General features: G+C 45.2%; 1 protein-coding gene across 1 annotated transcript in view; it reads right to left on the bottom strand.

Annotated features, from left to right (window-relative positions):
• Positions 1-13554, bottom strand: part of SV2B (synaptic vesicle glycoprotein 2B) — a 47183-nt gene extending 33629 nt beyond the window's left edge. The window contains exon 1 of the mRNA XM_021407701.1: positions 13152-13554. The gene's annotated coding sequence lies outside the window, so the exon portion shown is untranslated. The remainder of the gene's footprint in view (positions 1-13151) is intronic.

The raw sequence follows: 13807 nt of genomic DNA, 5'->3' as shown, positions 1-13807 counted from the left end.
GCAAAGAGACCAAAGCTTCACGGGGGCATTGAAATGTTCTGCACTGCATCCCATAGCCACAGGGCCCCTATAGACCAGCAAGCTGAGATCTCCTTCTAACCTTCACATCCATCTTTGACATGATGACTAGGGTGAAGGTGGGCACTGATGCCCTACACCTCTTTTCCTAATGTGGAGCTGAGGCATTAACCCTGACCTGGGTACCAAGAAATACTTCTAGATATCCCAATATAAATGTAAACCAAGAAGCTGACCCAAGGTCACATAAGGAAGCCACATCAGTGTCAAAAATTGAATCCAAGTTTCTGTTATGTCGCTGTCTTTTTCAATATCTTAGAGAGCTAGAGTCTCTTAGACTTTATTGCTTATTAATAAACCAATCACTTCATCAGCAATGCACCTGGCAATATGAAACTACAGGTAATTTAGTGTTGATTCAGAAATAACAGTGCCCTGGTGCCCTCTAATGAGTTTGTCACTTCCATGGGCACTTGCCCTTGAACAGCTTACAAGGTCTAACCTTGCTGGGCCTGGAGTTCCTGACAACATCCCAGAGATGGCTGTAAGAAATAACCTTGGGTATAAACTGCCCACGATTCAGCAAATTCTGCCTATGTCAGACAGCAAGTACGGCTGATTAACTATGAACTGCTTAGCTCATTGGCAAAGATGTGACTCTAGCTACAAAGGGGATTTCTATTTCATCACACTTGCAATCTGTGTTATTAAATAATGAGCCACTTAATTAACTTATTCATTAATACACGGCTGTGATGAATAGATTTGCTCCAGTGGCAGAGTTGTGAAAGCAGTTGCAACCCTGAGTGAATTCTAAATGCTGCTTTATTTCAGAAGAAATTCTATTTGAGCGAGTTTCTTTTTTAAATACCTCATTCATTCTACTGCTTCCAGCTAACATAGTGATGTCTAAGTCTGCTGTATTTGTGCCCCTCCAGCACTCCCTGCTCTTGTCCTTCTCACCTTTCTGCCTTGCCAAAATCTGAAGATCCCCCTCTCTTTGGCTCTACTCTCGACAGTCTTCAGGGCAGTTGTGCCACAAAATCATTCTTTGCCCAGATCCTTTCAGTACTTAAAGGGGACCTAGGGGAAAGATGAGGAGAGACTCTTCATTAGGGAGCCTAGTGATCAGACAAGGGTAGCAGCTTTAAACTAAAAGAGTAGACTTAGAATTTCTTCCTGATGTCTAATCTTTACTTAGAGGGTGGTGAGGTGCTGGCACAGGCTGCCCAGAGAGGTTGTGGGTGCTGCACATCCCTGGAGGTGCTCCAGGCCAGATTGGATGGGGCCCTAGTCAGCCTGAGCTGGTGGGAAGTGTCCTCGCCCATGGCACAAGGATTGGTATTATTCTTTAAGGTCCTTTCCAGCCCACAACATTCTATGATCATCTCCTATCTCGCATAGGAAATGAGTGTATTGTTCTAGATACTGAAAAACATCAGCAGCTAGGTTCACCTTCCCATTGCTGTGGGACTGACAAACTCCTCCACAAACCAGAGACAGAAGGACAAAACATTGAATGCATGTCAAACAAAAACCCCTGCAATGTTTTCCTCTCTTGTTTTCCAAGAGCGTGTTAAAGAAGGGCTCTAGCAGAGACTTGCACCAGCTGACAGCTTTCCCTGCGGGGAACTGTTCCTTTTATTTGGAATGGCTCTTTCCCAGCCCAGGGTGCTCAGGCGTCAGTCTCTAGAGACAGTTGCTTGCCAGCTCCAGTGAAGTGTACTGAGCCACTGACCATGCCAGTATACAGGCTCATTCCAAGAAATCCCCTGTGCTGTAGCCTGTCACAGCCAACTTTATGCTTCCACTGTGTTCCTTAATAGGTTTGTTACTTGTCCATCCTTCTGGGGCTACAGAAAAATAGTCTCAGGAAGTGTAGTTATTACAAAGCTAAGATTTAGATCAAATAAGAGGGGTGATTCTCAAACTAAATTTAGCATATATCTCTCTTTTTGCATGAGCCCTCCAATGCAATTGATGTGAGGCTACAAGAGCTTTTAAAATTGCAGATGCACTGTTCATTATGCACCTTACCTGTGGAGAAATAGAAGCACAAGCAGCAGCAGATTTAAAGAGATGCTCACTCTGAGACTCCTTTCAAGGTTATTTAGCAGAGAAAGTATGGGAGCAATTGGCTTTGCTCCATCTATTTTCATAGCATTTTGATTGCTTTGACCATTTTTGGCTATGAAATACTACCAAAGAGACCTGAAATTTGAAGCATCCAGGATCATTCAACAGATATCATGATGTGGTTATTGTATTCAGTATGTACACTCTGTAAATGATGTTCTCTTCTGTAAGAAAGCAACTTGCAAAGCTTGTCTTGGCTGCAAACTGCACGTTGAGCATCTCAGATGCCCAGATCTTTGAAGAACATGGTTTTGAAACAGGAATCACACAGAAAATCACAAAAATAGACAGATCTTATTTTCACTTACTAGCTGTGCAAACTCAAGTTGTCATAGGGTCTGGAATATATTGGCACTGATTTAACAGTAATACAAGACCTCACATATAGCAACACTACATTTATACTTGTGTTTTATACCCATATGGAGGCTTTCAAATCGAAAGAGTCCCCAGCAGCTTCTGAGGGGTATGAGATATAGCAAGGGAGGTAGGATGAGGCAGGGTGAAGGACAGAAAAGAAGGGAGGGAAGAAGGTGTACTGCTATCTGGAATACTCAGTCTTGAAAACTGATGTTACCTTGAGGCAGCAAAAGGGCAGAGCTTGTGCAGATAGGCATAGTACTTCATAGCAGCAAGAAGGCTGTGTGTTTGCCCCCCAAACGGGCTAATAGCATCCTATGTTCAGGATGGACATTAACGATGAAAGATCTTCATCTCCAAAAATTAATAGGTTCAATACATCATCAGAATACATTGTACCATAGCTCATATGTACACAAGAGCAAAAATCCTCACAACCACCTGTTGAGGCAGGGGAAGGATTTAGCTATTATTTATTGCTTAGTGTGACTCATGCTTGTGGGTAGGGACGCGACAGTGCAGATGGGAGTTAAAGTCAAACTGCCGTCAGCGCAATTTATGCCAGGAGAGTTGAATTCAGGCTACTTCTGCTCAGGTTTTACGTATGATTCTTCTGCAAAATATGGAAAGGGTAAGAAAACAGTTTGAAAAAATGCATTCCTGGGCAGCCATTTGTTGGAGCTCAGGCTCAGTTAGAGGCAAAATGGCTCCAGGTCTTGGGCAGCATCGCGAGCTGCATGGCAGGAGGGAAGCATTGCCTGCAGGTCTCTGCAGCGAGGGGTTTCCCTGCAGCCTGGCATCACGCAGAGAGCTCCCTTGGCTCATGGACAGAGTTGATTTCTTCTGGTAGAGTAATCCTGGCTGCCAAGTGAAGGCAAAACTGCTGATCCTTCTGCACAGCACCCACAGATCAGACCCTTCTCAGAGCAGTTTTGACACCAACCTGATGAATCGCCAGCTGCTCTGCTACAGATGGTTGGGGTGCTGCTGACTCTCTCTGCTGGAAGGTGCCAAGGCTTTCCTGCCCTTCCTGGCTCCTTTCTCACTCAGACATTCTGTCTGATTTTTTTCTTAATGCTCTTGATACAATTTGTAGGAACTTTCCAGCCCCATCAGTTCATGCTGTCGGTCTATTTGTCCCTGAGCTCTGAGATGCTGACAAGCACTATCTGATTCACTTCAAAGGATGAAGAAAGCATCCATGCTTTACTTCCAGCATGAGACTGCATGAAGGGGGAGATGGAGAATCCAAAGCAGCCCCTGAGCTGTTAAACACAGAGAAGGGGAAGATCAGAGGATATTTAATTAGATTCCTAATTACGGAGCTTATTAGCAGTCATAAAGTCACTAGGGTTTGGATCACATAGCAATGGGAATGGCAGATCTCAGAGATACGCATCACATAGATAAATGTGATTATTCCTGTGGCTTGATGTCAACTGGAAGAATATCAGTGACTGAAGATGTACCCCGATGTGTAATTTGTTCTTTCTACAATAAAGGCAAGAGGAAGAAATCACATAGGCACAATGGGGTTCAGGATATTTCAATCCTAAAGTAAAGGGAGCACCATAGGAAAGCACACACCTGACTTAGAGAAATACAACCTTATCTTTATTTTCTGCATTCCTTCTAAGACTACAGCTCTGCAGACACTTCTTTCTTCCACATGATTCTGTCTAAGGATGCCCAGCAAACAAGGAGTCTGCTGGAAACCAGTGGAATAAGCTTGACCATTACAAAATGAGTCCGAAGTATTTTGTCCTCTGGGAGAATGGGCTAGAAGATTGTCCAGTTTTCTATGGGGAAAAAAAGAAAAAAAAAACCCTTTTTCTTCATATCAGTCAATATTTTCTTCAGAATTTATCAGATTTTCCCCAGAGGTTCAGAACATTGCAGTGGGTTCAGTTTTTTTCAATGGAAAATGGACAAAAGGGAGCAGTTGCTTCTCAAATATTTCCAATTTGTCCAGAATTGATCTTTTTTTTTTTTTTCTTTTGTGAATAAACTGTTTGGATGAAAATTGTTTGAGTGGAGAGAGGGAGCACATTCTCCAAGGATGGGAAGAACACGTTTTTTACATGAATGCATTGGCAACACTGGATGGTGCAATGGTCTGTCCTTCCTATGCAGCTGAACCCAGATGCATAGCGAGCAGAGGAGAGAAAATGAAGGAAAAAATGCTACTTCATCTAACATAAGCTCAAGAACAAGGAGAGAGTGAACTGGCCAGGAAATAAGGAACTGAGAATAAGAAGAAAGTTTCAAAGCGATCAATGAGTCAAAAAACCCCACGTCAACTTCTCAAGCAGAGCAAACCAGGGGACTGAGCTGTAGTGCTGTGTTCCTGCTGATGTGCCCTAAGTTGCACCAAATAAGAAATTAACTTGGCCATATTTTGGGACATTCATAGCAGATGTGAAAGCCTGAAATTCATCCTGAGGCTGGAGTTCGAAGCTTCCTGACTGCAATATTTGTGGGGCTGAAGGGCAGGATGCATAGAGCGTGAGGAGCAGCTTGCTTTCTCCATCAGCCCAATGGCAGGCCGGGTCCGGCAGGCTCTGAAAGAGCATCCAAATGCCACCCAGCATTAAAAGGGATAAGGCCAGGCTGCCATGGGAGGTAAATCCAGGGAGTTTCATCTGTTTGTGCGTTTTGCGTGAGTCATTGTTGCTTTTGCAGTGCAGGAGCCCTTCACTGCATGCAGAGCAGAGCGCGGCAAGCCTCGGGGAGAGCTGAGGCTCATGAAATATAGATACAAGCCAGGCAGGCTCCTAGAACTGGGTAAATGCATGCACGATAATTGGCTCTATCTTTGAGCAAGAAACATTTTGCATAAAAGGATGCAGAAAAGGCTCGTTCAGTAAACTTTGATACGCACGTTTGACTCAGCAACTGCTGGAGAAAAAAAGAAAGAAAAGCCTTCCTCTGTGCTCTGTAACTGAACGAGCAATTCCGATTTACCCCTTCTATCCCTTTTCACTCCCCCTTTTTCCCTTCGCCCGCTCAGCAGACTGCAATATCCAGCATCCTTTAGAAAGAGCACGTGACAAAAGCAGGCAGTGACACCCTGATCCAACCTCTTTGCAGCCTTCAGAACATGACCAAAGAAAACACCTGTTTACCTGGAACAAGCAGGAAACAAATGGTGCCAATGCACCGATCCTGGCGTGGAGGCAAGCCCATGGCTAAATGGTCACTGCTGCTCTGAACATTTGGGTACGGCTCTTTTCCAGCTGCAGGGACACGCAAGCTCATTGGGATGTTCCAAATTGGTGCACACCTGAGTGGTTGCTCCTGAGAGAGTACTGAAGGCTCTGTGGGTCCTTTGCATGTGAGATCCTGAGAGATCTCTGCCTTTATGTGCCTTCACCATGCATGGGTGGTCAGAGAGAGCCTCTGCTTCTGCAGTGACATTGCTTATTTCCAGGAACCCCTCAGGAGCCTTACTCTGACCTTTCTTGCTTGGAGCAAGCAAGGTTCCCCTCCTTGATGAGTCTCACAGTGGAAGCAGCTTTGGCATCTCCTCCTCAAATGCTCATTTTGAAACATATCTTGAAACTGGTGTTCTTTAATGACGGGGGCAAAATTCGTGCCGAGCCTTCCCAGCTCCAAGCAGTACTCGTGCTCAAATTAGTAATGTTTTTTTTCCCAGCATCCTAGATTGGGCCACTAATTAACTCAGCAGCCAGAGGAAAGCAAGGAGGCAGCTCCATTCTGCTCTGTGCCCCATGGGCAGGCACCCACCAGCTGGCAGGGCGAGAAGCTCCTCGTTCTGTGCTGCTGACCTGCTGGAATTGGAGAGAGCCTTTTGGTGAGAGCATCAAAAGGGGAACTGCTCTGATCCCAAGCAAGGCAGACGTACAGGGGATCAAGGCCCCTGTGAAACACCTGTCAAGAGCTGAACTGTCACCTGGAGAGCTTTCCTGGGGCTTTTTGGGGCTGATGGAGCTTGTGTTACTTCCCGCTTGAGGGAAAACCTGTGTATTACGGATGTAGGAGGCTGTGTTTTCTTCCCTGTGTGACACACACACTTCTGCTGAGCTGTGTGGTCTCAATTGCTGTCAGCCTGCCAAAATCATGGCATTGTTTCATAGCAGGTATGAGAAAAAAAATTAACAGTTATTTAATTAACTTCCTTCGAAATGGAGAAATTACTATCAGCACCTGCCGTTGACAGCATACCGTCTGGCAATGGAAAATCTGGATGGTTTTTAATTGAATGGTTTATCTAGGTCTTGTAGGAATAAAAATCTGCTTCAAGAATTTGATTTTTAAATGTCATAGGAAATATTTTGTTTTGGAAGTCTTCCAGCTGGAATATTTCCAAGCACAAAGACATTTTTTTTAATTACAATTAGGAAAAAATAATTGAAACTAAACAGCTACACTAGACACTCAGAAAGAACAGAAAAGGTGCCAAAATTGTATTAAATAACTTTCTCCATGAAGACACATCTCATTCTAATAACACCAATCTGGATTTTTAATTTGGTTTCAGATATGTTATGGATCAGAACCTCAGGGCTGTGCATGAATCCAGATGTGAACTGCTGAGAATTCATCCATCAGCCCTGCTGTATGTTCTTCTAATCAAGTGCAATTACTGATGATCACACAGCACCATTAAAAACCACTTAGGGCCAGCACAAGCTGAACTGTTTAATGTAGTTTTTGAAATCGAATTTCAGAATTACTTTCAATTAGTTCTAAAGAATAATGGAAATGTGCCGTGAACAGCAAATTCTGCTGCAGACATACCACCTTAGTCTGAACAGGAAAGATAAAGGTGATTGATCACTTTTCCCTTACCACTTAAAAAATTAGCTACTATGTTCTTTGCTGGATTTTGCAAACCTTAAAGCAAACACTGTCCAGGGTCACTTAGGCTGCAAGTAAGCAAAGCTTAGCTTGTATGACTTCTCACGGGCATTTTTACTGAGATCCTTACCATAGGATGCTACAATGAAACTATAGTAGTATTTGGAGTTATGGCAGATTTGGCTGAACTTACAGGTACAGAAAACAAGGAACCAAACCTCAGAGCCCAGGAGGCTGAGAGCTGGAAAATGCCCATGGCAGCCCCTCTCCCCTGAGCTCTTCCACAGCTCAGAGTAGAAAAAGGGTCACCCAGAGCCATGTTTTAATAACACCTTTACGCTAAAACCCACAGAGCTATTTTTGGCCTGCCTACGGTCAGCCCTACTTAAGCACAGACTAATTGCGCCAGCACTAACTTGTCCTCATGTTAACTTCATTTCCATCCAGACAGAAGCTTTCAAGCAACAAGAAAACCCTTTCAATATTTAATCAGCAGCATGGCCTGAAACAGCAGGTACCAGCCCTGGCTGCCTCCCTCCTCCTTTGCAAGAAAGCCAAACAGGAGCCCCTGCCACAGTGTCTCTTTGGGGCACCTTATTTTTCATTCCTCTCTTTCAGCTTCTCCACTGCCTTCCAGGTGTAAATCTTGCATTATTTCCTGCTGATGGCTTGGAAATTGCTGTGCTCAGCAGCCTGGACTCATGAGTCAGCAGGGCTTGAGCTCTTGTCCACTTCTCTCTGTGTAAATCTTGGCTACAGACAAGACTTTGCAGAACTTGCAGCATGCAGAGGGGCAAATGCAGGATTTTCCTAATCCATGAGCATTTCCTACGAGACCACCAGGGTGCTGCCCTCCCCCCCCAAGCTGCTCTGCCCCTTGCAGTCTCCCCGACCGCTGCACAAGGCTCTGACATCTCAGTGCAGGGCTGGGGATGCCCGTGCTGCCTGGCACTGCACACCAAGATCATCTCTGGTGATTTATGGTGCTTGAGCTCCTCACAGCACAAGATCATCTCCTGCTAGCATAATAAAACAGATCCTAATAGCCAACCTTAACTATCCTTATCTAAGATAAAAAGAAAAAAGTGCCCAGAGCAGATGTAATTAATGATAAATAATTAATGCAAGATTAGTTACAAATTATCTGCTTTAATTCACCAGATCTAAGAGCATACCTTCACTTTCCAGAGGATGGAACAACCTCAGAGCACTGCCACATTCACCAGAAGGGCTCGAGGATGGTAGTGGTTATGGTGGGATCTGTCACACGTGCACTGGAAGTAGGCTCCCTGCTCTTCCCATACCTCCACCAAAGGTAGCAATTTGGGGCTATCACAAATGGAAAGGCTCCTCATCTCCTCCTGAATACCAAAAACCTTGGCTAGCAGCCAATAGCAGCCATTTCAGAAGAAACCACTGGGGTTTCTCAATCTGGGTCTGCTATAAATCATTTGACACCCCATCCACAAGTGCTCCTAACTAAAGCATACTAGCGTCCTGCTATGAGACAGTCCCGTTAAAATATCAGTGAATTTGGACTGTGGATGTATGTGAACCCGCTGCAAGAAGGGGCTGGTGCCCACTCTGAGCTTCAGTGGAAGAAGAGAAGAATTAAGGTGAGATTTCCACACCCATGTGGGCTGAAAGCATTTGGGCAGCAGCCCTGTGTTGTTGCAGGTCTCTGGAAGAAGCCCAGGCCTGCAGTGTACCCAAGCTCTTCACACAAAGCATCCACAGCCCTGGGACTAAAATCAAGATCCCACTACCCAGTGATAGCTTGCAAATCTAAAGGAGCTTTTATCCATTGGTGTTAGTGTCTGGCTCAATAGCTTGTCTGGTGCAGTAGTTCCTCTGGCACAAGTACAGTTGGAGAAGGTTCTTCTGAACTTCCATTCTTTTCCCATAAACCTCACCAATCTCTCAGTCATCATCGTGGAGACATCCAATTAAATCTGTCTCTAGATTCATATTCTGGGTGTGCTAATCCACCTGGCAATGTGCCTCAGAGGAAGGGGGTAGCTACCAGAAGGAGATGCCACCAGGCTTGTCTGAGGCCTGTCACTGCTTTGTCAGACTGTTTCATAAATGGGGTTCCTCAGAGAAGCCTCTGTCACCAGCCCTATGGGCGTTTCAAAACCAGGAGCATCTCGCATGCCTGCAATAGGGAACCTGTAAGCTATGATAATTAGAGCAGTTAAAGCTGGCAAATCTGCAGCAGCCTGACCAGCTGCCATAAAGGACAAGAGACACATCCCATGTAGGAGGCAGGCTCTTCCCTGCTGCCTGGAGTTTGTGGCTCCCACTGCATTTTTCCCAGGGTCAAATTTTCCTGCAGTGATTCTGCTCACCCTCTCACTGTTTACAGACCCATAGGGATCGTCTTCATGCTATGACTGGGAATCTCCATGTTGCAGGGGTGCTGAGTCCTAACGCCAGGACTGCCTTGTCCTGAGGACATCTGCTCTTCTTGCTCACCATCAGCTCAGGAGGACATGAAGCCAAGGAGGCAGCAGCTATGCTGGCATCATGGAGGGAACCAGAGCCTGAACAAACACATACATCACCCAGCTGAGAGTGGATGAACTTCAGCTTTCTCCAAACACACCTCTCACAAGAGCTGCTGTGAATCACAGCAAAACATCAAGTCTAACCAAAACACTGAATCACAGAATCAGCTGCCACACAGCCCTGCAGCATCTCCTGCAGGAGCTCGTCCAGCATCAGGCCTGCTCTCCAGGTCTCTCTCTTCAGCAAGACAGCCACATCCTCAAAGCAAGAGAAAGAAGGCGGCATTTCTCAAATAGATGGGTTTAAGCAGTGGACACAGGACAGTTCTGGTCTGGAAGCTATGTCGCCCATTGTTACTTGGAGATGGTAATTTAGGTTATAGGACAAGATTGCCTTATCTTTGAGAGGGCAGGTAGGGGCAGCTTGGACCTGCCTCTGGCTTCTGGTGGGTTGATGTGATGTCCTCTGGGTCTTGGATGAGAAGCGACAGTATGCAGCTCTACTCAGTGTCTCCATGTCTCTCACAGCTTTGTAGATCTCTATCCTATCCCTCCATATCTACAACCATATTGCCAGGTCCATAACATCAAGGAGAACAGAAAACAACTTTAAAAGCCAGTAACCCCTACCCTTTACTGAGGCAAATCCAAATACTCTAAACCACTTTCACATTTCATCCACTTCCAAAGAAGAAAAGCCATGATTTCTTCTTCCTCTCTGGGATTAAGGCATTCCAGAACAAGCACAGGAGACCTATGTCACCTTAGACGTGGGGGAGTCTCTACAGTCTAATCATAAGCATCTACTAGGACAGTTCTAGGAAAAAAGCAATTTGTCCTTCAAGTGGCCTGAACTTCCATGCTCCTTTACCCAGACTTATGTCCCTTTTATAAAGGTTCTACACCCTCTTTTGACCCAATCCTTCCTTCTAATTCATCCCAGGCAAAGGAATCCGCAAGGCCACCTTGCTCCCCAGCTTTCTTCTACCACCAAACACCAGCATGTGTCTACTGACATAAACACGATCACAAAGTCGTGACTGCACAGGAAGAACAAACAGGCTGAGCAGATGGGTTGTGCGGGAGGAAGCCCTCATTGAAAACACAAATAACTGGCAAAAATTTAGCAGATGTGGTAAGAAAAATCTGGACAGACAATCACGATGTGACTGGACTCCAATTTCAATCAAGTAATGTGCAATTTTCCCTGGCAAAGAAAGGTTTCATCTTCCATCTTCTTGATTACCTTGTCCAGAAGAGATAATTACTTTGATGTTAAGTGTATTCACATGAATGATGTAAGGTATTCTTCATTTAGGATCTCCCTGCCCTTACAAGGTGGATTTTTCACTAGAGAAATCCAGCTTCTATAGCCCAAAAGTCCAGGAGAAAAGACTAAAATTCAAGCAGAAGACTCCAGCCAAAGACTTTAGTGTCTGTCCTTCTCTTCTCCAACATCAAATCAGCATCTCTCAGGAAATGTCTTTGAGATGTTAAAGAAATCTATACACCTAGCATATTGCATTATTAATTTGGCCCTGGAATCTCATCTTGGCAGATGTACCAACATTACCACAGATGAGTATGAGGATTTTCTCCTTATAAATGTCACAGAGCCATTAATCACACAGGGGAAATTAACCCTGCCAGGCAGCAATGCAGCAGAGATCAGGAAAGCACAGTCACCACTGGCCAATGTCTCGGGCTGAACGTGGGAGAAATGTCAGGTGCACAGACACACAACAGATAGCAAAGATACTGTGTAATCCTCAGTCAGAGGAAACAAAACCTGTCTTATCCAAGATTTCCCGACACATGCAAATATCACGCTCTCCAAAGACAACATATCTGTCAGTCCCTGCGCTCTCTCCTTACACAAGGCTGGGATTCAGTCATGCAAAGCTCACTCCTCGTTCCTGGATTCACTTCCCCCACTGTTCACAAGATACAGATTTTGCACAGAAGACTGTCGCCCTGAAGTCCACGAGAAACAAAAATCAAAGCCAAAACTTGCTTCTTAGAAAAAGAAGAGCTTTAGGTATAACGTTAACTGGTGCTTGAAACTCCGAGGCTGCTCTCCAGTGAGCACAAGAAGCAGAGTCCTCACCCCAAGTGTCATAGTACCTGCCATCAGGGAGTGCAACACGCATGAGTTTACTGCAGGTGGAGGTTTCTGTGCGAACACTTCAGGAGAGGAACATGTTTATAAACAAATCACCCCCGCAGTTTTCTCTAGAAGTGTTTTTTTTTTAAACTCGTAAATAAATCAAGAAAGAATTTGTTTTGCTATCATGAAGCCAAAGGCTTTCAAAAGCCTCCTCTCACTAAATAATCTTAGGAATTGCTGGATCAAAGCACCAGCATTTGGGTGGAATATAGGTCTGTCCAGAAGGTCATAGCTGCGTACTGTCAGCAAAATAGCCAAGGCTTCGTCACTCTATTAATTTTCCTTTGTTTTTTTTTCTCAGCAGAGGAACATTATGTACAGAGCTCTGTGGATTCGATACTACCAGGTTGCTAAGGCTGCTCTTAGGTTTATTATTCCCTGATCCTCTTTAGGCAAGGTCGCTAAATTCATCCGTGGTGTCAGAGCTCTGCTATTAGGTGCAGGAAGCCCATTTTGGGAGTCATGGGAGTTAAACTGACTCGCAGACCTCTCCTTCAAGATATCAGATAGCAGCACGTAGTACAGCCAGACCCTTCCTTCCAAGCATCTTCATCTTTACCCCCTATATATCAGCTATTCTCAATGCCTAAGGGGCTGGTTTCAAGGAAAGACACAGACTTTGCAATGGAGAAAGTTTATCAGCTAGAAAATTTGGCAGGCTTTATGCACGAACTTAGGGGCAAGAATTCATGAATGACCTTCCAAAACTCCTGCAAAGGACAGGAAAGCAGCATTTGGGTAGCGGCTCAACCAGGATTATTACCCCACGGAGATCACCACTGGTGTCAGCCCATCAGCTCACAGTCTGCCCCTGACCAAGCTGGAAATAGCACGGAAATAAAGATTCCAAGTGGGCAATGAAACGGTATGTGAGTAAAAGCTGCTCCAGCTGCCTGGGCACATGCATTGTCTGATCTGCGCAGCTCCCTGCCTCTCACTAATAGTCATTACATTGCTTTGATGGGCACTGACCCCTGGAAAAGCTTCAGTACAAACACAACTGCCTTGACTGTTGTTTTGTTTTTTTTTTTCCTGTTGCTTTTTCAGCTCCCCTCCCTTTGTTTTTTACCCCATTGAATCTTACTACCTTTACATCCCGACTGATTGTCCAGAAAGGGACCAAAAAGAAAAGCATCTCTTACCCGAACTGCGAAATATCTCACTGCAGCCATTCACCAGCCATTTCCCCTCTTTCCAGCCCGCAGAGCTGCTCCTGAAAGGGTCTCCCCTTTCCGCCGGAGATTAGAAGTAAATGCTCTGCAAGCCAAGCCGATCATCCCACTGCGCCCGCATCCAGGTACCGGAGCACAAGCAGTGGAAAAGTCCATCAGGCAACAGCAAACAGAGGCGCATGCACGCACACCCCAGGCACAAAGCAATAGGAGCAGGGGGAGGCTGGAGGCAGAGCAGATGGGAGGGGGTGGCTCAGGGGAACCAGGCAGAGGGAGATGCTAACGCGACAGATGTGTTGACTTTAAGTTAAACAGGAAATTGACGATGCTTGACGCAGGGAGGAAAGGCACTAGCTCACGTTAAAGGCAGAGGTTTCCCATGGTCTTCCCCCTTTTTGCTCTCCCTCTCTTCTATCCAGGCTTTTCCTGGTGATTTCTCATTCTTACCTCATGCACAGTAAAAGGTATTTCCCTTCTGAAATTGGAGGTGGGAGCACAGTCATTTATCCCCTGTTCAAATGAAGCTGCTCTGAAGTTATTTAAATGACAGCCTCTAGATGCTGGGAATGCTGAACACCAAGGTGAGGCTTCCCATTTGTCTCAGTTCCCAGAAGAGGAAAATACAT

Source organism: Numida meleagris, chromosome 9 (genome assembly GCF_002078875.1).
Source record: "Numida meleagris isolate 19003 breed g44 Domestic line chromosome 9, NumMel1.0, whole genome shotgun sequence".
Taxonomy (NCBI): Eukaryota; Metazoa; Chordata; class Aves; order Galliformes; family Numididae; genus Numida; species Numida meleagris.
This window is presented reverse-complemented; position numbering and strand designations above follow the sequence as displayed.